Raw genomic sequence first — 25,890 nt, forward strand, 5'->3', positions numbered from 1 at the left:
ACCACCTGACCTGAAACGATCCTCTCCAGCCCAAAAACTCCTCTCCAGCCCAAAAAACTTCCCTCCAGCCCACAAAACTTCCCTCCAGCCCACAAAACCTTCTCTCCAGCCCAAAACATTTCTCTCCAGCCCAAAAGCTCCTCTCCAGACCCAAAAAAATTCTCTCCAGCCCAAAAAACTCCTCTCCAGCCCAAAAACTCCTCTCCAGCCCAAAAAACTCCTCTCCAGCCCAAAAAAACCTCTTTAAATAATCATAAAAAACTCCCACAACACACCCAAACCTACCCAAAGCCACCAAAACACTCCCAAACACACCCACATTCCCTCTCTCTTATCTTCATTAGAGTGGAGATGGCCTGGCCCTCCCATTCCTGCCTCAGAGTCCTCTCCTCACTTCCCTCCTGCATCTCACTCACATTGAACCAAAAATATCCAGCATTAGGAAGTTCAGAAGGGCCCAGAGCTCCGCCAGGCTGTTCTGCAAGGGTGTCCCAGTAAACAGCAGCCAGTTCATGGGGGAAAGGTGTTCAGGGACCTGTAAGGGGGGAGGGAGATGAATTAGGTTTTCAAGGTTGTTTTTGTGGTTCTAGTGACAGATTAGTGAGATTTCTGCATTGCTAACTGAAGAAAGTCTTTTAAAAGGCTCTAGATGAAGTGACAAGGGTTTTTAAGGGTGTTTTTATGGTTTTTGTGGCACATTAGAGTGATTTCTGCATTTCTAATGGAAGAAACTTGAGAGTTCTGCTACCTGTGTTTTAAAAAGCTGCAGTTGAAGTTACTGTGGTTTCAAAAGGGTGTTTTTAAGATTCTAGTGACAGATTAACAAGATTACTGCATTATTAACAGGAGGAACACTCTTTTTAAAAGGCTCTAGTTGAAGTTGTTAGGGTTTTCAAGGGTGTTTTATGGTTCTAGTGACAGATTAATCACATTTCTACATTCCAAAGGCTCTACTTGAAGTTGCAATGTTTTTCAAGAGTGTTTTCAATATTCTAGTGAAAGATTAACAACATTTCTACATTCCAAACGCTCTAGTTGAAAGTGTAATGACTTTCAAGAGTGCTCCCTCTCTCTCTCTCTCTCTCTCTCTCTCTCTCTCTCTCTCTCTCACACTCACTTGTGGTTCTTGAGTGTGTGTCCCTCGTCCACACACAAGTATCTTCAGGCATGCTGCTGGAGACCCCTCACGTCCCTGTTACCCTGTAGGAGTTAGGGCAGATTAGGGACAGACAGAAGCAGGGAGACACATTAAAGGTTATCAAACACCCAAAAAGACATCCTTAAATAACCAAAAAAACACACCAAAACATTTCACCCCTGACACAGCCTGACACACACCAAAAACACCCTTAAACACCCTTAAACACCCTTAAACACCCCTAACACATCAAAACACCCGACACACACCAAAGACGCCAAAGAACACCCCAACACCCCCCAAAACACTTCAATCACATCCTAACTTGACACACCTCTACACACCCAAAACACCCCAACATCCAAAATACCTCTGACACACACCAAAAACACATTTTCACCCACCAAAACACTCCGAAAATGCCCCAAAACTTATCAAACCCACCTTAAATATCCCTAAAAACCCAAAAAACAAAATTATACACACCAAAACACCCTAACACACCCCAAAAAACATCCAAAAATACCACAAAAATACCTCAAAAACACCCAAAAACACCCCAAAAATTACACAAACTATCCTTAAAAGGCTCTAGTTGAAGTTGTAAGGCATTTCAAGGGTGTTTTTATAGTTCTAGTGACAGATTAACAATATTTCTGCATTACTAACTGGAGAAACACCCCTGAGAACCCTGCTACCTGTATTTAAAAGGCTGCAATAGAAGTTACTGTGGTTTTAAAGGGTGTTTTTATGGTTCTAGCGACACATTAACAACATTTTTGCATTACTAACAGGAGAAACACTCTTTTAAGGATTTTCAAGGTTGTTTTTAAGGTTCTAGAGACAGATTAACAAAATTACTACATTATTAACAGGAGAAACACTCTTTTAAAAGGCTCTAGTTGAAGTTATAAGGGTTTTCTTGCAGTGTTTTTAAGGTTCTAGTGACAGATTGACCACATTTCTACATTCCAAAGACACTAGTTGAAGTTGCAAGGTTTTTCAAGAGTGTTTTCAAGGTTCTAGTGACAGATTAACATTTCTACTTTCCAAAGGCTCTAGTCGAAGTTGTAAGGGTTTTCAAGTGTGTTTTTTTAAGGTTCTAGTGATAGATTAACCAGATCTCCACATCCCAAAAGCTGAAGCTGTAAGGGTTTTCAAGAGTTTTTAAAGTTCTAGTGACAGATTAACAACACAGTCTCTCTCTCTCTCTCTCTGTCTCTCTCACACCCCCTCACACTTTCCCACACTCACTTGGTCAGCCTACACTTGTGGTTCTTGAGTCTGCGTCCCTCATCCACACACAAGTATCTCCAGGCATACTGCTGGAGGCCTCTCACGTCCCTGATGGCCACCTGTAGGGGATAGTGGCAGATTAGGGACAGAAAGGAGCAGGGAGACACAGTAACCCTCCGTATAGCTTCATTCTACCCTAAAGGTCTACAGGGGGGAAGTCGCATCGCTCTACTCTGCCCGGATTTTGCACCACAGACGTGTTGAGGTACCGTTTACCCAATATTTAAAGTTTACCCAAAAAATAACAATAATAACAATAATAATTTGTTGTATTTTCGTTAATTTTTCAAAATATTTGTGTGTACGTGTGTGTGTGTGTGTGTGTGTGTGTGTGTGTGTGTGTGTGATTGACTGATTGATTGTTTATCAAATGCTCAAATTTTATATAAAAGTGTGTGTGTGTGTGTGTGTGTGTGTATGAGAGAGAGAGAGAGAGAGAGAGAGAGAGAGAGAGAGAGAGAGAGAGAGAGAGAGAGAGAGAGAGAGAGAGAGAGAGAGAGAGAGAGAGAGACACACACACACACACACACACACACACACACACACACACACACACACACACACACACACACACACACACACACACACACACACACCTGGTGGAGCCTCTGTCTCATGGGTCCACACCATCAGTTGAAGCGCCGGCACCCTCTGAACTCCCGGGGACGCACAACCCCATCCTCTGGTTCTAGCCATTTTAATTCAATTACTACATGTAGTTTCCCCTGAGAGATTCCAAGTCCACCTGTTAAGGAGAGAAGTTCTTTGTCAGTATACAATGGATAACAATTTGCTACAAGGTTTCCTCTGACTACAGTAGAGCCTTACCTCTCCTACTACAAATAGTAGTAGTAGTAGTAGTAGTAGTAGTAGTAGTAGTAGTAGTAGTAGTATATGAATAAATAGATAAATAACTAGATAGATACATAAATTAATTAATTAATTAATTTTAAAAAAGGAGAAAGGAGATAAAGAAGCAAGACATGATACTTTAATGAATTTGTGTGTGTGTGTGTGTGTGTGTGTGTGTGTGTGTGTGTGTGTGTGTGTGTGTGTGTGTGTGTGTGTGTCCATTACTATAGGTGATATGAAGCATTAATCAAAGTGAGGCTAACATTTGGTGTTGCTTGTCCCTGCAGTGGTAGGTTAGTTAGGTCAGGCCAGGTTCATCTGCTAACATGACTCATAACCAAACAGGTCACTGGTAATGCTTAAGAGAGCAGGTCATGGCATAACTCTTCATCAACACTGACAAACACCCACTAATTATTTCAAAGGAACTTAACTGTGTTCATAAAAGGTGAGGTAAGATTTATACATTTAAAAGTATCTTATCTGTGTGTGTGTGTGTGTTGAAGATAAACGTATCCAGTATGTCACAATTCTTCCCAAATATGAGACACCTGAAGAGGGAAAAGTGCAAGAGGAGAGACAAATACCTTTTCTCCTTTTTCTGAAGGAGTGACACGAGCCAAGGGCAACAAAAATCCAATAAAAACAGAAATCTCACTGAAATGCCAGGCCTATAAAAATTTAGGTTTTATTATAGTTTAAGCCATTACACACTACGTGGTAATAACCTACCTCATTTTGTTCTTCTCACTATTCACATCATTTCTAACGATTACACTACTTGTCGGAAATTAATAATAATAACGCCGTGGGCCGTGGGTACAGATTGGAATCATTGGCTTAAACTATAAATTTACCAGTGTTTTTTTACTGTTTTTTTGTGGTTAGATGTTTTGAATATCTAAATGACCGCCTGCCTGATTGACTGGCTAATTAATTGACTATTTCAGCTTGGTTTAGTGCCTGACTGACTGATTGACTGAATGCCAACCTCTCTCTCACACACACACACACATATATACACGCACACACACTTACCCAATATACAAAACAAATATTTTCTCACAATTATCTATTAAGTCTTATTTACCAGCCTTATTACAGCTCTCACCTTATTTACTGGCACCAATACGCCTTTCCCTGATTCTGCTACTTCTCCTGCCCCTCTCTGCCTGCTGTCGTCCTTCTACGAGTATTTGCTCTATTTCCTTCGTTTATTATTATTTTTATCTCCTTGCCTCGCTCCGGACCCGTGATCAGCTGTTTGTTTACATTGTAAGTGTTGCCAATCCACGGTACCTTCATTATTATTATTTTTTTTTTTTTACATTATTTCGGCTTTTTATTTAGTCATACTCGTAATATTTAGTTTCAACGTAACCCGCATGACGAAATATTAACAAATGAACTCTTCCGTGAAATGAAAACCCGCCAAAATTCAACTTTTTAAAAAATATAAGCAGACTGATGATCCGGACGTCCGTATATATTAGCCATTATTTAATTTATTTCTCGTCACCATAAGTCACCCGTGGCAGTGAATGGAGCCACATGACTATGCTTTCATGTCCGCTGGTCAGACCTAACCGCCACTGCCTAGTTTAAGTCTGACGGAAGGTTTAACAGGCCACGGGTGAGCTGCGGCAGGCTGGCCCGTCATACCTCACACCCCTTTATTTCCCTCACACACATTAATACACTCGTTACACACACTCATCCACCTACTGCCACTTACCTGTGCACAAATCACCCCAGTAGTCTGCTCCTCACACAACAAAACACTGTAAATTACGATAAATATTGAGAGACAGCAGATTTATTTATTTTTTATTGTCTTCCTCAGTGTACCTGGGAAACACCGTGCAGTGCGGTTGTGTGTGTGTGTCCTCTTTTCATTTAAACACCAGGGAACGGGACCACAGAGGCACAGGAGGTCAATTAAGGTGAGTTTAGTAGTGACAGGTAGCAGAGGTCTGGCTTCAACCTACGACACTACCTGGAAAACACTGGAAATACCTGGAAGATACTTGATACTTAATAGCAAAAGGGGAGAAGAGAAGAGAGAATATAATGCTATTTATCATGGAATAGAGGCGGACACACACACACACACACACACACACACACACATAGATACACACACACACACACACACACACACACACACACACACACACACACACACACATATATATACACACACACGCATACACACAGCTGAAATTAATCCAGAAAACAGAGAAATAACCTTCATAACAACCACAAATAATAAGGAAAGAGAGATAGCCAACCTTGTTTTTATCTGAGCCCCCTCCCAGCCCTCCCGCGGCCGCCATGATGGATTGCCAGAGTCTACCCCAGGTTCCAATATTCTTTCTATTTTCTTAACTTATATATTTAGGCTTTTTAACTAAGATTTTATGGTTTGTAAAAATATTTGGTGGTGTTTTGAGTGTTTTGCGTGCGAGTGTTAAGGGAAACATGTCGATTATGAGGTTGTTTCAGCGTAAATAAGTGTTGCTGTTTGCCGTTAAATTTTTCATACCGCCAAACATAATTTTTTATTTCAGCCGCTAGGCAAGATTTTATGGGCTCAAAAAATCGTTTATTGTTTTTTAAATATGTTATGATGCTTTTGAGTGAAATACGTGGACTTTTAGAGGGGTTTTAGACCCGTTGAAAACTCAAAAAGTCGACATTTATAAATTATTTATTTATTTATTTCAGCTTCCGGTTAACTTCTGATTGTTTGTAAAAATAGTTTCGATTTTTTAAAGTGTATTGTGTTCGTGAGAAATGAGATTTGTGGACTTTGGAGTGTTTTTTTTTATCGTGTTTGTTCGAACACTTTTTCATATAGTTATTTAAATATAGCTTTATTATTACTGAAGCTTGGAATATTTTTATATCTCCAGAATTAATTTAAAATTATGCCCTTTCATAATATGTAAAGCATTCCGGCCTAGCTCCATTTTTGCGAGGGGTCATTTTCAAAATCATTTGCGTAACGTAAATATGGCGGACGTGACGTCATCAGCCGCCTTCATCCGGGGACCGAGACCCTGGACCTTCCCACCTGCCAGTGCCCTTCCATCAGTATTTAGTGTTATTTCCTATATTTTCCAGCTGTTTTCATGCATAGAGAAGAATAGAAAGAGGAGTGAATTCTTCGTTTCTGTGGCGTTTTAAAAAGGCAGGGGATGTTTTTTTTATATATTTTTATTTTTTTGTGTTTTTTTTTAGATTTTGGTGTTTTTCAAGTTTGTTTGGGTAGAAATTGTTGTTTTTTCGCTGTCCTTGGGTAGGTGTGTGTCTCTTCTGGGGTGTTTTGAAAGGAAATTAAGTATTATTTAAGTGTTTTTGGCTAGAAATGTGTGTTTTTTGATGTGTTAAAAGAAAATCGCATGTTTTTCAGTGTGTTTGGGTAGAAATGTATGTTTTTTTGGGTGTTTTGAAAGGAAATCACGTGTTTTTTCAGTGTTTTTTGCGTAGAAATTAATGTTTTTGAGGTATTTCTGACCGGTAATCAGTGTTTTCTTTGAGTACTGTTAATAGAAATAGCTGTTCTGGGCCGAATTTGTGTTTTTTGAGTATTAAAAGGAGAAAAATAGTGCTGCTAGGTGTTATTGGGCAGGAAAATTTGTGTTGCTAGGTGTTTTTGGGGAGGAAAATTTGTGTTGCTAGGTGTTTTTGGGGAGGAAAATTGTGCTTCTAGGTGTTTTTGGGGAGGAAAATTGTGTTTGAAGGTGTTCTTTGGGGAGGAAAATTGTGCTTCTAGGTGTTTTTGGGGAGTAAAATTGTGTTTCTGGGTGTTTTTGGGGAGGAAAATTGCATTTCTAGGTGTTTTTGGGGAGGAAGATTGTGCTTCTAGGTGTTTTTGGGAGGAAAATTGTGTTCCTAGATGTTTTTGGGAAGGAAAATTGTGTTTCTGGGTGTTTTTGGGGAGGAAAATTGTGTTTCTGGGTTGTTTTAGGGGAGGAAAATTGTCTTTCTAGGTGTTTTAGGAGAGTAAAATTGTTTCTGGGTGTTTTTGGGGAGGAAAATTGTGTTGCTAGATGTTTTTGGGGAGGAAAATTGTTTATGGGTGTTTTTGGGGAGGAAAAATGTGTTTCTAGGTGTTTCTGGTGTGTGTGTGTGTGTGTGTGTGTGTGTGTGTGTGTGTGTGTGTGTGTGTGTGTTGCCTTGTCTTTCGTTGTACAGATGCTTATGCAGTGTGTGTGTGTGTGTGTGTGTGTGTTGCCTTGTCTTTCGTTGTACAGATGCTTATGCAGTGTGTGTGTGTGTGTGTGTGTGTGTTGCCTTGTCTTTCGTTGTACAGATGCTTATGCAGTGTGTGTGTGTGTGTGTGTGTGTGTGTGTGTGTGTGTGTGTGTGTGTGTGTGTGTGTGTGTGTGTGTGTGTTGCCTTGTCTTTCGTTGTACAGATGCTTATGCAGTGTGTGTGTGTGTGTGTGTGTGTGTGTTGCCTTGTCTTTCGTTGTACAGATGCTTATGCAGTGTGTGTGTGTGTGTGTGTGTGTGTGTGTGTGTGTGTGTGTGTGTGTGTTGCCTTGTCTTTCGTTGTAGCCTTCAGAAAAAAAATATTAAAGTTTTTACAGTGGGAAAATTTTGGTGGTGAGTGAGAAAATGACTCAAATATTACCTCAAATTTAACCTGATGTGGTGGAGCCTCACACTCCTCAGCTGCCCCTAACCAAACCTAACCTAACCCAAAGAAGCCTACCCGAACTTCTGTCTGGTGCTTCCTCCTCCCCAAGACTGGCTATCTCGTGTCATAATCCCAAGCTAGCCTAACCTAACCCTACCTAACCTAACCTAAGCAATTCTAACCTAGCCAAACCTTATCTAAGCAAGCCTAACCTAGCCAAGCCTAACCTAACCTAAAGAAGCCTACCCTAACCTAACCTAGCCTAACCTAACCTAACCTAACCTAACCTAGCCTAACATAACCTAACCTCGTCTAACTTAACGAAGCATAGCCAAACCTAACCTAACCTACATCCTCTTCCCACGGCCCCACTTAACCTAACCTAACGTAACTTTCAGAGCATCGGCAACCCTCCAATCCGGCAAGCAGTTGGCGGCAGCGATGGCGGTGGCGGCAGCAGTGGTGGCGAGGCGGACGGCAGGGACAGAGGGGCAGTACAGGGTGCGGACATCAAGGAGAAGGTGAGCAGGGTGTTGTGTTGGTGTGTGTTGCTAAGCTGAGATGCAATATTTGTCACTCAACACTCGTGCAACACTGCCTCCATGCACAAGTGTGTCGGGAAAATGATTTAAAGTCGTAAAAATGTTCTTGTTTTACTTTATTTATTTATTTATTTATTTTGTTTTATTTTTTGTATATATAGGAGGGACACTGGTCAAAGGGAACTAAGTACAATAAGAAAAAAATACTGAGAAAAAATAAAAGATAAAAAAGACCTCACTTAACCTAACCTAACCTAACATAAGCTAACTTAACCTAACATAACGTAGCCTAACCTCTTTTAACCTAACATAACTTAACCTAACTTAACTTAACCTAACTTAACTTAACCTAACCTAACTTAACCTAACCTCTTTTAACCTAACCTAACCTAACTTAACCTAACATAACTTAACCTAACCTCACTTAACCTCACTTAACCTAACCTAACGTAACTTAACCTAACCTAACCTAACCTCACTTAACCTAACCTCACTTAACCTAACCTCACTTAACCTCACTTAACCTAACCTAACGTAACTTAACCTAACCTAACCTAACCTCACTTAACCTAACCTCACTTAACCTAACCTAACCTAACCTCACTTAACCTAACGTAACCTAACCTAACCTAACACCCACAGAGGAACGCACGGACAAGCAAGGTGTTATTCGGCAGTCTGATCCTGGACCTGGTCGGCTTCATGGCGGTGGTGCCTCTGTGTCCTGCTCTCCTTGACTGTTACTCCAAGCACAACACCAGCGGCTTGTATTCCTCTCAGCTCTCCTGTGTGACTTATTACCAACATATCATCGGTTTCGCTGCGAGGTTCCATTCTGTCTTGTTTGGTAATTGAGTGGGTTTGTTGTGTTTTGTATTGGTTTATATATTTTTAGCTTGTTTTTATTATTATTTTTTTCAATTTTTTTTATCCTATTATCTATTTATTTATTTTTTGTTTGTTTGTTTGTTTACAGGGTGTGTGTGTGTGTGTTTGTTTGTGTTCCTGCTGTTCAGTATTGCAGCTTGTTTTCTTTATTATTGTTATTTTGTGTTTTATTCTATTTCAGTGTTCTGAGGGAGTCTTCAGGTGTTTTTGGGGTGTTTTTGGAGTGTTTTGGGGTGTTTTTGGTGTGTTGTGAAGTGTTTTGATGTGTTTTGGGGTGGTTAAGGGGTGTTTTGAAGTGTTTTGTGGTGTTGTGGAGGTGTTTTGGGATTTTTGGTGTGTTTTAAAGTGTTTTGGGATGTTTTTGGAATGTTTTGATGTGTTTTGAAATGTTTAGGAGTATTTTTGGAGTATTTTGGTGTGTTTTTGGAGTGTTTTGGGATGTGTTTGTAGTGTTTTGGGGTGTTTTGGGGTATTTTGAAGGTGTTTTGGTGTGTTTTTGGAGTGTTTTGGGGTATTTTGGGATGTTTTGGTGTGTGTTGGGTTATTTTGAGAGTGTTTTGGTGTGTTTTGGAATATTTTGAGGGTGTTTAAAGGTGTTGTGGTAGTTTAAAATACATTGTTAGTTTACTTTTTTTTTACTTTTTATTTTCTTATGCATTATTTTATTTCTTATTTATATTGTGGTGTGTTGTCGGTGTGTCCTAACCTAACCTAACCAGCCTACCCTCTCCTAACCTCCCCTCAACCCACAGGCACTGATTGGCGTGACATTCAGCATAGGCTTCACCGTCGGGCACACTGTGGGGCCTGCGTTCTCCCGCTGGGGAAGTACTGGGTGGTTCGCGGCCTCGGCTGTCTACGCACGCACTCTCACTGTGGCTAACATAATATTCTTTGCTGTCTTCTTCCAGGAATTGCTGCCTGAGGTGTGTGTGTGTGTGTGTGTGTGTGTGTGTGTGTGTGTGTGTGTGTGTGTGTGTGTGTCTCTCATTTTTTTTTTTTTTATTATGTATATTTTTTTTGTTTTTGTATAATTTTTGCTTATTTTTTTTTTCCTTTCATTTTTTCTTTCTTTGCTTATTTTGTAATTTGTTTGTATTTCCTTGTGTCTCTGAATGTTGTTAAAGAGAGGTGCATTGTGAGTAAAGCATCATTTTCTCTTTCCTTTCCTCATTTCTTTACTTTTCCCTCTTATTCCTTCCTTTCTGTCATCATTACAAACCCTTTCTATTCATTACAAACCCTTTCTCTCATTTTCCTTACCATAAACCATCAAAACATCTTAACAATCTCATTTAAATCACTTTTCTTCTCATTATCATCTGTTTGTTTACATTCTCTTGCTTTCTTTCACTTATTAATTCATTACACTCCTGTTTGTGTGTTTAGGAATGTTTTGAGATATTTTGGGGTGTTTTGGAGGTGTTTTGGGGTGTTTTTTCAAGTGTTTTGAGGTAAATTGTCTGTTTTTTGGGTATATTTGTCTGTTTTTGTCTGTTTTTTGGGTATTATTGGGGTTTTGGAGGTGTTTTGGGGGTGTTTTTGCAAGTGTTTTGAGTTAAATTGTCTGTTTTTGGGTGTTTAATGGTGTTTTGGGAGTGTTTTGCAAGTTTTTGAGGTAAATAGTGTGTTTTGGGGTGTTTAATGGTGTTTTGAGAGTGTTTTGAGGTAAATTGTCTGTTTTTGGGTGTTTAATGGTGTTTTGGGAGTGTTTTGCAAGTTTTTGAGGTAAATAGTGTGTTTTGGGGTGTTTAATGGTGTTTTGGGAGTGTTTTGCAAGTGTTTTGAGGTAAATAGTGTGTTTTGGGGTGTTTAATGGTGTTTTGAGAGTGTTTTGCAAGTGTTTTGAGGTAAATAGTGTGATTTGGGGTGTTTAATTTTGTTTTGGGAGTGTTTTGCAAGTGTTTTGAGGTAAATAGTGTGTTTTGGGGTGTTTAATGGTGTTTTGAGAGTGTTTTGCAAGTGTTTTGAGGTAAATAGTTTGTTTTGGGGTGTTTAATGGTGTTTTGGTGGTGTTTCAGGGTTATATAGGGGTGTTTGGGGGTGATCTAGGGTAAGTAGTGTTATCAAGGCTGTAGTGGAAGTTACTGTGGGTTTTCAAAGGGTGTTTCCATGGTGATTCACTTGTATTTTATCCCTTGTACAGTAAAACTCCCTTTCCCTGAGTTGGCAACACTGTTTGTTTACGTTCGCTGTTGTCTCGTCGTGTGTGAGTCAGATTTGTGTCTTGTTCTTCCACCGCAGGGCAGAAGGAGGAGGGACATCGGTGCCAGTTTGACCGAGGCTTGGGAGGTGATCAATCCTAGGGCTCTGTTCTCCGTCAGCTGTGTCAAGGGCCTGGGCAGAGAAGGTGTGTGTGTGTGTGTTTGTACGTTCAGTATTCTGTGTTTGTTCGTGTTTGTAGTATTGTGTGTGTGTGTGTGTGTGTGTGTACTAGGAAATATTCCTTTATGTTTACTCCTGAAACACACACACACACACACACACACACACACACACACACACACACACACACACACACACACACACACACACACACACACACACACACACACACACACCACCTCCCGTTCCTCCTCCTCCTCCTCTCCCTTCATTCATACACACACACACACACACACACACACACACACACACACACACACACACACACACACACACACACACACACACACACACACACACACACACACACACACTACCTCCCGTTCCTCCTCCTCCTCCTCCTCTCCCTTCATTCATAAACATCTGTCTTTCTCTCTCTCTGTAGAACGCATGAAATTAATACAACTTAGCCGAGTTTACTTCCTCTACCTGTTCCTGTATTCCAGCCTGGAGTTAACGCTGATCTTCGCGACCCACCACAAGCATAGTTACGACTCGTTGGCGCAGGACCGCAAGTTTTCCTTCCTGGGCCTGGTCATGGCAATTACACAGAGAGGGTTTATGCGAAGTGTTAAGACTGGAACTGAAAAAGCAACTGCCAATTAGGTGTTCTGGGGTTTGTGTGTGTGTGTGTGTGTGTGTGTGTGTGTGTGTTGGAGAGGGTTTGTGTGTGTGTGTGGCCGGGAAAGGGTTGCCTGTGTGTGTGTTTTCAAGGGTGTTTTTCATGGTTCGAGTTTAACAGGGTGTAGTGGAAGTTACTGGGGTTTTCAAGGGTGTTTTTCATGGTTTTTGTTTAACAGGGTGTAGTGGAAGTTACTGGGGTTCTCAAGGGTGTTTTCATGGTTTTTGTTTAACAGGGTGTAGTGGAAGTTACTGGGGTTTTCAAGGGTGTTTTCATGGTTCGAGTTTAACAGGGTGTAGTGGAAGTTACTGGGGTTTTCAAGGGTGTTTTCATGGTTCTAGTCTAACAGGCTGTAGTGCAAGTTACTGGGGTTTTCAAGGGTGTTTTCATGGTTCTAGTTTAATGGGCTGTAGTGGAAGTTACTGAGGTTTACAAAGTATATTTTCAAATCTATATTTTTACTGTGTAGAATTACAATATAAAACAACAGGATTTATCAGTAACACTATTATTAAACCCACCACTGCCTCCACTACCACCCTCACCATCCACAGTGGTTAATGACGATGACTCCTGCTTTCATCCTCATCGGGGCTAGCAAGACCAACCTGGGGCTGTACTCTGGACTGACGCTGTATGCCATAGGTGGGTCTGTAGGGGCTGGGATAACAGATAATTAAAATAAACACTCAAACACTTTTAAAAACACAAAATTCATGCTGGTATACACTTAAAAACACACTGAAATACTTACTAAGACTGGTGTACACATGTAAACTTGTACACAAACACTGGTGTACACTCAGAAACACACAGACACTTGGTAAGGCTGGTACACACACACAAACCCATAAGAGATACTGGTATATGCTCACAAACCTCTACATATATTAAGTAAGGCTTGTATACACCAATCTAAATGTAGGTTGAAGAGATACCTTTTACTCTCTCTTTCTCTCTTTCTCTCTCTCTGTCCTACACCTCAGTACACCCCTGCTATCCACCCTTACACCATAAATACACCCTATCTGACCTCTGCATCTTATTAAACTACCCTGTTTGTCCCCTACATCCTCAGTTTCTCCCCTACACCCTCAGTAAACCCTGTGTATCTTACCTGTTTGTCTGTCTGTGTGTCTATCCCCTTACACTTCATAACACCCCTGCCAGCCCCCTGCTTACCACCCCCCCTCCCCTCTCTTAGGTTCCTCTTTGATGGTGCCCTGCCTCACTGCCCTCGCCTCCTGTCACAGCACGGCCTCTCACAAGGGTACCCTGTTTGGCATTCGGAGGTCACCAGGGGCTGTTCCAAGGGCGTTCGGACCTGTTGTGACCAATAGGTTTGTTTGTGTTGTTCGAGAGTGTTTAGCTGTGTTTTGTGTGTTTTTTGGTGTGTTTTGAGGTGTTTTGGGGGTGTTTTTGGGTGTTTTAAGGGTGTTTTGGGTGTATTTTTGGGTGTTTTGGTATGTTTGGCTGTGTTTTGTGTGTGTTTTTGGTGTGTTTTGAGGTGTTTTGGATGTGTTTTGGGGTGTTTTTGGGTGTTTTGGGTGTATTTTTGGGTGTTTTGGGTGTTTTGGTATGTTTAGCTGTGTTTTTGGTGTGTTTTGGGGTGTTTTGGGTGTATTTTAGAGTGTTTTGCTGTGTTTTGTGTGTGTTTTTGGTGTGTTTGGGGGGTGTTTTGGGGTGTTTTTGCGTGTGTTTTGTGTGTTTGGAAGTCTGAGGCTGTGTTTTTGGGTGTTTTGGGTGTATTTTAGGGTGTTTTAGGATGTTTAGCTGTGTTTTGTGTGTGTTTTTAGTGTGTTTTGGGGTGTTTTGGATGTGTTTGTGGGTGTTTTGGGTGTTTTGGTATGTTTGGCTGTGTTTTGTGTGTGTTTTGGATGTGTTTGGGTGTGTTTGAGGGTGTTTTGGGGGTGTTTGGATGTGTATGGATATATTTAAGGGTGTTTTTGGTGTGTTTGGGGGTGTAGAGGTGTGTTTGGGTGTGTGGGACAATGTTTTGGGGGTGTTTGGGGGTGTAGAGGTGTGTGTTGGTGTGTTTGGGTGTATTTTGTTGTGTTGTCTGTGTTGTTTGGGTCTCTCTCTCTCTCTCTCTCTCTCTCTCTCTCTCTCTCTCTCTCTCTGCAGGATTCTGGGTAATGTGGGCAGAAGTGTGCTATATTGTAGACAGCCTCTCCATGCTGCTGCCGCTAGTGATGCAGCAGGCCTACTGAGCTCCCTGCCACGCCCTCAGCCTGTTTATATTAGCCAGGTTAAGGAGGAAGGATGTTGGGCTGATGTTGGCCTATTTATGTGGTTTTTGGGCTAGTTTTGGGCGGTTTTTTGTCACGTGTTCCTTCTTTTGGGCTAGTTTTGGGCGGTTTTTTGTCGTGTTCCTTCTTTTGGGCTATCATTATCTATTTTTGTTCTTTTATTTTTCATGGTTCCAGTGACAGTTTAAGAGGCTGTGGTGGAAGTTATTAGGGTTTTCAAGGGTGTTTTCATGGTTCCAGTGACAGTTTAAGAGGCTGTGGTGGAAGTTATTGCGGTTTTCAAGGGTGTTTTTATGGTTCTAAAATTTAACATGCTGTAGTGGAAGTTATTAGGGTTTTCAAGGGTGTTTTCATGGTTCCAGTGATAGTCTAAGAGGCTGTAGTGTGCAAACTCTCTTGTCAGGGTGTAAACTCACCTTACCTTAATAAAATGTTGATTAATATTCCTCTAGTTTCATTTTTCACTCATATTTTTGTGTTGACTGTCTTGTAGGGAGCTTACGGTGTGTGTGTGTCTGTTTCTCCTATAATGAGGATAATAATGATGATATTGATAAAGAAAAACAAATAAAACAATACTTATAAAAATTAAGTATTTTTTTTTTATATATATTTTCACCAATAATTAAAAGGAATCATAAAATGTTTTCTTTTCTAAATATTATGTAACCAAAAAACTAACGTCATTCAAAATAACAACAGTAATAATAATAATAATAATAATAGTATGAGAACCAATATTACTGTATGTTATATATGCGTATTACCATATATTTAGTTTGAATATATTTGTGGGAGTCCTTGTATGTGCACGTGAGGCCCCCGTTAGCAAGATTTGGCGGGAGAGTTCGCTTAGGGAGGCCAACCCACGCGCAGTTACCGCCAAGAATTAGCCGCGAGTTGGGGTGCGCTTCCCTTGCTGCCTTTCTCTTCCTTTGTTCTGCTCTGTTTGTTGTCGCAGTACAAGAGAAGAGTGCAGATAAATAGTTTGTGATCCCAGGAGAACACAAGAATCCGTGATATGAAGAAAAAACTGGGAAAAGTAAGTATATTATGGTGATGTGTGTGTGTGTGTGTGCGTGGACGCGTGGCTGGTGACCGTTCCTTTCCGGTGCTGGCCACAAGCTTTTGGTTATGTCAGGCCTCCACCACTGCCATGTGTAGGTCTGGAGGTCAGGTCAGGTCATGTTAGGTCACCATCAGTGTCACGTGTAGGCCTCGTGAGTTTTTGCAGCTTGGTCATGATGCTCGAGTCGTTAAATTTGAAGAGACGTAGGCCATCTTGCCGTTACCTTCACTATGATTTTATTACATCTCCACTATATACGTGTTTGTACCTCGCAGCTTCCCGTATTGAGTTAATGCATCTTCACTACATGCCAGCCGTTATTTCGTGGAGTTTTTGGTGTCAGTTTAATGCATCTTCACTACATGCCAGCCGTTATTTCGTGGAGTTTTGGTGTCAGTTTAATGCATCTTCACTACATGCCAGCCGTTATTTCGTGGAGTTTTGGTGTCAGTTTAATGCATCTTCACTACATGCCAGCCGTTATTTCGTGGAGTTTTTGGTGTCAGTTTAATGCATCTTCACTACATGCCAGCCGTTATTTCGTGGAGTTTTGGTGTCAGTTTCGCTTATTTATTTTATATCGACACTACGCCAACTAACTCCTTATTTCGTGTTTCGGCCTTGCATTTATTTATTTTTTTCTTATTTTCATCTTCCCTACATCAACTAACTGCTTATTTCATACTGTGGCCTTGCAGTTTCCCTTATTTTCCTATTTTTTTTTTTTTTTTTTTTTATCTTCGCTACATCAACTGACTGCGTATATATTTATTTGGATTTCCCCTTATTTTCTTGTGTTCATCTTCACTACTCTAACCAACTGATTTCGTGGTGTTTTAGCCTTGTATTTTTTCACTTATTTATTTTTCATCTTCACTACGTAAGTCTTATATTTCAAATTTTGGCCTTTTATTTATTGATTTATTTTATTTATTTATTTATTTATTTATTTATTTATTTATTTATTTATTTATTTATTTTTATATATATATAACTATACCAACTAAGTCATTTTGTGATTTTTGATGTTGCAGTTTTCCTTATTTTGTTATTTTAATATTTCCTTAACGTAAGTCTTATTTCAAATTTTGGCCTTTTATTTATTTATTTATTTATTTATTTTTTATTTTTTTATATATATATATATAACTATACCAACTAAGTCATTTTGTGATTTTTATATTGCAGTTTTCCTTATTTTGTTATTTTAATATTTCCTTAACAATATTAAGTTGAACCCATAACTTGTCCTGCCTCCTCCTCCTCCTCCTCCTCCTCCTCCTCCTCCTCCTCTTATATTTAATTTGATCTTTCAGAAGAAAAAAGAAGAAAAGAGGAGGAGAAAGAGAAGATGAATGAAATGAAGTCCATCATTACAGAAGAAGAGGAAGCAGAGGAAGAGGCAGCCCTATACCTCTCAAGAAACTACAAGGTTCTTCAGTAAGTATTTACCTACTTAGTTGTGCTTTGTGGGAAAAGAGTTATGCTCATGCTGTCCTCCTTATCTTTTAATATCTAACTAAGCCTTAAATCCATGTAGACTTTATGCATTTATCATCTCATCCAGACTACTCCATACATCGGTACTTCTACACGAGAAACTATACTTTGTGACGTCTCTCCTACGAGCACTAGAATAAAAACTCACTTAGTTTGTAACACGATCTGCCTCTTGTAAATCCAAATTGTTGCTTCATTATTTCATTTCCTTCTAGGTACTGCAACCATTTATCCTTCACCAGTCACACATTTTGCACACCACACTTGTTAGAGACACAGGTCTATAGTTTAAGGGCTTCTCTTTACTACCACTTTTGTATATTGCCACTATGATGACTCTCTTCCATTCAATTGGGACTCTAGTTTCAATTAAAGAGCTCTCAATGATATATGTTACCCATGTCAGCTGCTGATTGCACTTTTTTAGTATCCATCCTGACACTCCATCAGGTCCAGGGGCCTTCCTAATGTCTAGTCCCTCCATCTGTTTGTGGACATCCTCTTGAGTCACTTGGATTTCCCCCAGAGCCATTTCTTCACTCATCTCACTCTACCACACAAATGTTTCCTCTTTTGTGAATACTGATTGAAAACTCTTGAATCATTATCTCTGCCAGTTGAGTTGGATCCTCACACATCTGACCTTTCACCTTCAATCTGCTTCTTCTTCTTCTTTCTCTGGTAAACTCTGGAACTCCCTGCCTGCTTCTGTATTTCCACCTTCCTATGACTTGAATTCCTTCAAGAGGGAGGTTTCAAGACACTTATTCATCAATTTTTGACCACTGCTTTGACCCTTTTATGGGACTGCCATTTCACTGGACATTATTTTGTTATAGGATTTTTGTTGCCCTTGGCCAGTGTCCCTCCTACATAAAAAAAATATAATTAATTTCTTGTAGTGTAGTTTTGCCAAGCTCCTGCATATTTTTCTTGTGCCATCTAATCCATGGTGTTTCCCTCTCCTCCCTAGCTAGTTCACATCTGTTATACCTGAAGCTGCACCGGATGGGCACCAGTTGGCTCTCAGGGGATGTGTTCTACTGATCACACCCATCATCGGAGGGTCCAGGAAGGGCAGTTCTCTCTCTCCACGTTTACTGATGAGGTAGGCATGACCGTAACAACTGCGGACAAGTTCTCGGTCTCAATTTCTTACAAAATAACGTTATGCACTGATATTAAACACTTTCAACATATTACACTATTCATTAACAATACATGCAGTCAACTTGGCACTGTGACAATCAGTTTTTACCACAAAATTAAAGTATTTACCTTGGTCACCATCCTGCCTGTCTTTGTCTGAACAGGACTTGGCCGTCAGTGATGCCCGCAGGCGACCAGCTGGTTAACCCACACTACCAGCAAGTGAGCATCGGCTTTGGTTCTTAATATGGCAATGATTACTGATACTTTACACATGTTACGCGTTTTCATGCAAGCACAAAACTGTCGAACATTTCACTCATGATTACTGAGGAATAACGAGGTGAGGTACAAATGCTTTACATACACTAACAGTACCATTCTTATATCTTGTCTTTGTCCCTACTTTTGGTACGTATCTTGTCACTCCCTCTTCATAAATATTGATGAAAGCTTCCCACATCTTTTGCACATTACTTGTTGTGATAAGTGTACTCCTGTCTGCTTCACCAAAGTTTCTCCTCATTTGTTCAAAATTTGACTTACCATAATTAAATCTTTCACTTTTATAATCTTCACATCTATGTTCCTCTCTTTGTGTGTGTGTGTGTGTGTGTGAATATTCATTTAAGTAGAGAAGGATAAGGTAGAAAATATGTTATATATGCCTCCTCCTCCTCCTCCTCCTATATTTTATTTGATATTTCAGGAGAAGAAAAAAGAAGAGAAGGAGGAGGAAGAGAAGATGAATAAAATGGACTCAATCATTACAAAGCGAGAGGGAGCAGAGGAAGAGGCAGCACCACCACCACCACTACTACTACTACTACTACTAGTACTACTATTAACACCACCACTACTACTACTACAATTTTAAGTATGCACACAGAGAGAGAGAGAGAGAGAGAGAGAGAGAGAGAGAGATTTAAGCCTTAACCAGTATGGTGTTTAATGTTTCATTTATTTGCTATCTTATTGGTTTACCAATTATTATTGTTGTTGTTATTGTTGTTGTAATCATCATCATCATCATCATCATCATTACTATTGCCATTATGATGTTTTGTCAAGGATTACATCAGGAGATGCAAGTCAATAAGGGAATAAGGCCCTCCTCCTCCTCCTCCTCCTCCTCCTCCTCCTCCTCCTCCTCCTCCTCCTCCTCCTCCTCCTCCTCCTCTTCCTCTTCTCCTCCTCTTCCTCTTCTCCTCTTCTCCTCCTCCTCCTCTTCTCCTCCTCCTCCTCTTCTCCTCCTCTCCTCCTCCTCCTCTTCTTCTCCTCCTCCTCTTCTTCTCCTCCTCCTCCTCTCCTCCTCTTCTCCTCCTCTCCTCCTCTTCTCCTCCTTCTCCTCCTCTCCTCCTCCTCTCCTCCTCCTCTCCTCCTCCTCCTCCTCCTCCTCCTCCTCCTCCTCCTCCTCCTCCTCCTCCTCCTCCTCCTCCTCCTCCTCCTCCTCCTCCTCCTCCTCCTCCTCCTCCTCCTCCTCCTCCTCCTCCTCCTCCTCCTCCTCTTCTTCTTCTTCTTCTTCTTCTTCTTCTTCTTCTTCTTCTTCTTCTTCTTCTTCTTCTTCTTCTTCTTCTTCTTCTTCTTCTTCTTCTTCTTCTTCTCCTCCTCCTCCTCCTCCTCCTCCTCCTCCTCCTCCTCCTCCTCCTCCTCCTCCTCCTAATCCTAATCCTAATCCTCCTCTTCTCCTCCTCCTCCTCTTCTCCTCCTCTTCTCCTCCTCCTCCTCTTCTCCTCCTCCTCCTCTTCTTCTTCTTCTTCTTCTTCTTCTTCTTCTTCTTCTTCTTCTTCTTCTTCTTCTTCTTCTTCTTCTTCTTCTCCTTCTCCTCCTCCTCCTCCTCCTCCTCCTCCTCCTCCTCCTCCTCCTCCTCCTCCTCCTCCTCCTCCTCCTCCTCCTCCTCCATAATGTCTTTCTTCACCACTTGAATATTTCAGTCTATCATGTGTTTTTAACCTATTTATATATCCTCATCCTCCTCTCAAGCCATTTAGCTTCAAATTTCATGTAGTGTTTTTCTTTTTTGTGCTGCGGGGAGAACTCTCACCTCGGAGAGGGTCTATTTCAGTCCGATTTTTCGTTTGTACCGGGTGTCGAGATCCCGTCAGAAAAATGGTGGCGTCTATTTTAAGTGATCAAAAAATTCCTTGCAGTTAAAGTTAATTAGATAAAGTCAAATTATTCTTGATTACTGCCTGCTTGTGTTACACCTGCTGGAGTTCTTGCCAAATCACACACAGGTGGTGCCCAAGTACATGGCACTCAGCTAGAGATGGTTTGGCGCACATCCACGCAGGGTAACTGCAGTCAGTGGCCAAGGATTTATTTGTCTTGTTTTCAAACAAAACAATTACAGATTCAAGATTTGAATGTGTGATGTCTTTTTTGACCACTTGATAGAAGCTGTCCCTCATCCCAGGCCCGTTTTGCTTTTTTGTACTGCGGGGAGAACTCCCACCTCAGAGAGGGTCTATTTCAGTCCGATTTTTCGTTTGTACCGGGTGTCGAGATCGCGTCAGAAAAATGGTGGCGTCTATTTTAAGTGATCAAAAAATTCCTTGCAGTTAAAGTTAATTAGATAAAGTCAAATTATTCTTGATTACTGCCTGATTGTGTTACACCTGCTGGAGTTCTTGCCAAATAACCAACTGGTGATGCCCAAGTACATGGCACTCAGCTAGAGATGGTTTGGCGCACATCCACGCAGGGTTACAGGGTAACTGGAGTCAGTGGCCAAGGATTTATTTGTCTTGTTTTCAAACAAAACAATTACAGATTCAAGATTTGAATGTGTGATGTCTTTTTTGACCACTTGATAGAAGCTGTCCCTCATCCCAGGCCCGTTTTGCTTTTTTGTACTGCGGGGAGAACTCCCACCTCAGAGAGGGTCTATTTCAGTCCGATTTTTCGTTTGTACCGGGTGTCGAGATCGCGTCAGAAAAATGGTGGCGTCTATTTTAAGTGATCAAAAAATTCCTTGCAGTTAAAGTTAATTAGATAAAGTCAAATTATTCTTGATTACTGCCTGATTGTGTTACACCTGCTGGAGTTCTTGCCAAATAACCAACTGGTGATGCCCAACTAAATGGCACTCAGCTAGAGATGGTTTGGCGCACATCCACGCAGGGTTACAGGGTAACTGGAGTCAGTGGCCAAGGATTTATTTGTCTTGTTTTCAAACAAAACAATTACAGATTCAAGATTTGAATGTGTGATGTCTTTTTTGACCACTTGATAGAAGCTGTCCCTCATCCCAGGCCCGTTTTGCTTTTTTGTACTGCGGGGAGAACTCCCACCTCAGAGAGGGTCTATTTCAGTCCGATTTTTCGTTTGTACCGGGTGTCGAGATCGCGTCAGAAAAATGGTGGCGTCTATTTTAAGTGATCAAAAAATTCCTTGCAGTTAAAGTTAATTAGATAAAGTCAAATTATTCTTGATTACTGCCTGATTGTGTTACACCTGCTGGAGTTCTTGCCAAATAACCAACTGGTGATGCCCAAGTACATGGCACTCAGCTAGAGATGGTTTGGCGCACATCCACGCAGGGTTACAGGGTAACTGGAGTCAGTGGCCAAGGATTTATTTGTCTTGTTTTCAAACAAAACAATTACAGATTCAAGATTTGAATGTGTGATGTCTTTTTTGACCACTTGATAGAAGCTGTCCCTCATCCCAGGCCCGTTTTGCTTTTTTGTACTGCGGGGAGAACTCCCACCTCAGAGAGGGTCTATTTCAGTCCGATTTTTCGTTTGTACCGGGTGTCGAGATCGCGTCAGAAAAATGGTGGCGTCTATTTTAAGTGATCAAAAAATTCCTTGCAGTTAAAGTTAATTAGATAAAGTCAAATTATTCTTGATTACTGCCTGATTGTGTTACACCTGCTGGAGTTCTTGCCAAATAACCAACTGGTGATGCCCAACTAAATGGCACTCAGCTAGAGATGGTTTGGCGCACATCCACGCAGGGTTACAGGGTAACTGGAGTCAGTGGCCAAGGATTTATTTGTCTTGTTTTCAAACAAAACAATTACAGATAAAGTCTAATTATTCTTGATTACTGCCTGATTGTGTTACACCTGCTGGAGTTCTTGCCAAATAACCAACTGGTGATGCCCAACTATATGGCACTCAGCTAGAGATGGTTTGGCGCACATCCACGCAGGGTTACAGGGTAACTGGAGTCAGTGGCCAAGGATTTATTAGTCTTGTTTTCAAACAAAACAATTACAGATTCAAGATTTGAATGTGTGATGTCTTTTTTGACCACTTGATAGAAGCTGTCCCACATCCCAGGCCCGTTTTTCTTTTTTGTACTGCGGGGAGAACTCCCACCTCGGAGAGGGTCTATTTCAGTCCGATTTTTCGTTTGTACCGGGTGTCGAGATCGCGTCAGAAAAATGGTGGCGTCTATTTTAAGTGATCAAAAAATTCCTTGCAGTTAAAGTTAATTAGATAAAGTCAAATTATTCTTGATTACTGTCTGATTGTGTTACACCTGCTGGAGTTCTTGCCAAATAACCAACTGGTGATGCCCAACTAAATGGCACTCAGCTAGAGATGGTTTGGCGCACATCCACGCAGGGTTACAGGGTAACTGGAGTCAGTGGCCAAGGATTTATTTGTCTTGTTTTCAAACAAAACAATTACAGATAAAGTCTAATTATTCTTGATTACTGCCTGATTGTGTTACACCTGCTGGAGTTCTTGCCAAATAACCAACTGGTGATGCCCAAGTACATGGCACTCAGCTAGAGATGGTTTGGCGCACATCCACGCAGGGTAACTGGAGTCAGTGGCCAAGGATTTATTAGTCTTGTTTTCAAACAAAACAATTACAGATTCAAGATTTGAATGTGTGATGTCTTTTTTGACCACTTGATAGAAGCTGTCCCTCATCCCAAGCCCGTTTTTCTTTTTTGTACTGCGGGGAGAACTCTCACCTCGGAGAGGATCTATTTCAGTCCGATTTTTGGTTTGTACCGGGTGTCGAGATTGCGTCAGAAAAATGGTGGCGTCTATTTTAAGTGATCAAAAAATTCTTTGCAGTTAAAGTCAAATTATTTTTTATTTTGGTTTGCTTTAATAATAATGAGAGAAAAGGAAGCCACTATTACAGCTGCTGCTGCTGCTCCTGCTGCTACTACTACTACTACTACTACTACTACTACTACTACTACTACTTTTTCTTCTTCTACTTCTACTTCTACTACTACTACTACTACTACAACAATTATTAACAGCAACACTACTACTACTACTACTACTACTACTACTACTACTACTACTACTACTACTACTACTGCTACTACTACTACTAGTACAATTATTAACAGCAATACTACTACTACTGCTAGTACAATTATTAACAGCAATACTACTACTACTACTACTACTACTGCTACTGCTACTACTACTTCTACTACTACTACTACTACGACTACTGCTACTACTACTACTACTACTACTACTACTACTTTTTTTTACATAATCTAATATAATACCTCCACCCCATGTTTATTGATGTGTCAATTAGGGGCTCCATTACTTGGAGGTCATTAGCCCCAGCTCCCGCTAATGACTGTGGCATCCAACCATATCTAATATTCTATAATATAAACATTAGTTGTTAACTATAAATTCATTCTACCTCTACTCTATCTACTCTTATGCCACTCTCCACTACTATTACTACTGCTGCTGCTGCTGTTGCTGCTGCTGCTGCTGCTGCTGCTGTTTCTACTACTGCTATTACTACTACTGCTGCTACTACTACTACTACCACTACTACTACTACTACTACTACTACTACTACTACTACTATATTACTACAGTTTTGAATATGCACACAGAATGAGAGAGAGAGAGAGAGAGAGAGAGAGAGAGAGAGAGAGAGAGATTTAAACCCTAAAAGCAGTATGGTGTTTAATGTTCATGTAATTGATATCATATTGGTTTATTCATTATTATTATTATTATTTGTTATTTTATGCTGGTGCTGTTGTTGTTGTTGTTGTTGTTGTTGTTGTTGTTGTTACCATTATCATGTTATTTTGTCAAGGATTACATCAGGAGGTGCTGGTCAATAAGGGAAAGTGTAAGAATCTGTCAAGCATACATGTGACAGGTCCTTTTTTTATTTTTATTTATTTATTTATTTTATTTATTTTTTTCTATTTTTTATTTTTTATTTTTTTTTCCATTGCAGTAGTGGTAATAGTAGAAGTAGTAGTAGTAATGATTAATGTTTACTGTTTATCCTGTTGTTAACTGGGAAAATTCTCCTGTATTATTGTTGTTGTTGCTATTATTATTATTATTATTATTATTATTATTATTATTATTATTATTATTATTATTATTATTATTATTATTATTGTTGTTGTTCTGTACTCCTGAGTGTTATTCTGTAATTGTATTTTCGAGCGCCGTTCCAATGTATTCCCGAGCGCCATTCCGTTGTATTCCTGAGTGTCGTTCTGTTGTTGTATTCCTGAGCCCCGTTCCGTTGTATTCCCGAGCGCCGTTCCATTGTATTCCCGAGCATCATTCCGTTGTATTCCCGAGCGCCGTTCCATTGTATTCCCAAGCGCCATTCCGTTGTATTCCTGAGCGCCGTTCTGTTGTATTCCTGAGCGCCGTTCCGTTGTTGTATTCCCGAGCGTCATTCCATTGTATTCCTGAGCGCCGTTCCGTTGTTGTATTCCCGAGCGTCATTCCATTGTATTCCTGAGCGCCGTTCCGTTGTTGTATTCCCGAGCGTCATTCCATTGTATTCCTGAGCGCCGTTCCGTTGTTGTATTCCCGAGCGTCATTCCATTGTATTCCTGAGCGCCGTTCCGTTGTTGTATTCCCGAGCGTCATTCCATTGTATTCCTGAGCGCCGTTCCGTTGTTGTATTCCCGAGCGTCATTCCATTGTATTCCTGAGCGCCGTTCCGTTGTTGTATTCCCGAGCGCCGTTCCGTTGTTGTATTCCTGAGCGCCGTTCCGTTGTTGTATTCCCGAGCGTCATTCCATTGTATTCCTGAGTGCCGTTCCGTTGTTGTATTCCCGAGCGCCGTTCCGTTGTTGTATTCCTGAGCGCCGTTCCGTTGTTGTATTCCCGAGTTCCGTTCCGTTGTTGTATTCCTGAGCGCCGTTCCGTTGTTGTATTCCCGAGTGCCGTTCCGTTGTTGTATTCCCGAGTGCCGTTCCGTTGTTGTATTCCCGAGTGCCGTTCCGTTGTTGTATTCCCGAGTGCCGTTCCGTTGTTGTATTCCCGAGTGCCGTTCCGTTGTTGTATTCCTGAGCGCCGTTCCGTTGTTGTATTCCTGAGCGCCGTTCCGTTGTTGTATTCCTGAGCGCCGTTCCGTTATTGTATTCCTGAGCGCCGTTCCGTTGTTGTATTCCCGAGCGCCGTTCCGTTATTGTATTCCTGAGCGCCGTTCCGTTGTTGTATTCCCGAGCGCCGTTCCGTTATTGTATTCCCGAGCGCCGTTCCGTTGTATTCCCCAGCGCCGTTCCGTTCTTGTATTCCTGAGCGCCGTTCCGTTATTGTATTCCCGAGCGCCGTTCCGTT

At 40.9% G+C, this 25,890-nt stretch overlaps 1 protein-coding gene and 2 long non-coding RNA genes across 16 annotated transcripts in view; 1 reads left to right on the top strand and 2 right to left on the bottom strand.

The window, feature by feature from the left end:
• Positions 1-4,908, bottom strand: part of LOC135107734 (uncharacterized) — a 5,573-nt gene extending 665 nt beyond the window's left edge. Inside the window, exons 1-5 of the long non-coding RNA XR_010271957.1 lie at positions 4,398-4,908; positions 3,031-3,179; positions 2,393-2,493; positions 1,118-1,200; positions 1-535 (exon numbers count right to left, since the gene is read on the bottom strand). The exon at positions 1-535 is cut by the window's left edge and continues 665 nt beyond it. This is a non-coding gene — a long non-coding RNA (uncharacterized LOC135107734). The remainder of the gene's footprint in view (positions 536-1,117; positions 1,201-2,392; positions 2,494-3,030; positions 3,180-4,397) is intronic.
• LOC135107730 (uncharacterized) overlaps positions 1-25,890 on the top strand; it is an 83,367-nt gene that overhangs the window by 9,580 nt on the left and 47,897 nt on the right. For 5 of the 14 annotated variants that reach the window (XR_010271942.1, XR_010271943.1, XR_010271944.1 and 2 more), the window contains exons 2-5: positions 5,130-6,479; positions 8,332-8,454; positions 9,118-9,322; positions 10,116-10,289. The gene's annotated coding sequence lies outside the window, so the exon portion shown is untranslated. Of the gene's footprint in view, positions 1-5,129; positions 6,480-8,331; positions 8,455-9,117; positions 9,323-10,115; positions 10,290-11,607; positions 11,714-12,194; positions 12,365-12,924; positions 13,016-13,574; positions 15,063-25,890 lie in introns of those variants that run through there. The other 9 variants (XR_010271935.1, XR_010271940.1, XR_010271936.1 and 6 more) reach the window with 9 other exon arrangements.
• LOC135107735 (uncharacterized) lies at positions 12,482-15,144 on the bottom strand. Its single transcript, XR_010271958.1, has 2 exons — positions 15,041-15,144; positions 12,482-13,030 (listed from the first exon to the last, which is right to left on the bottom strand). It is a non-coding gene; the product is annotated as an uncharacterized LOC135107735 (long non-coding RNA).

Source organism: Scylla paramamosain, chromosome 15 (genome assembly GCF_035594125.1).
Source record: "Scylla paramamosain isolate STU-SP2022 chromosome 15, ASM3559412v1, whole genome shotgun sequence".
Classification (NCBI taxonomy): Eukaryota; Metazoa; Arthropoda; class Malacostraca; order Decapoda; family Portunidae; genus Scylla; species Scylla paramamosain.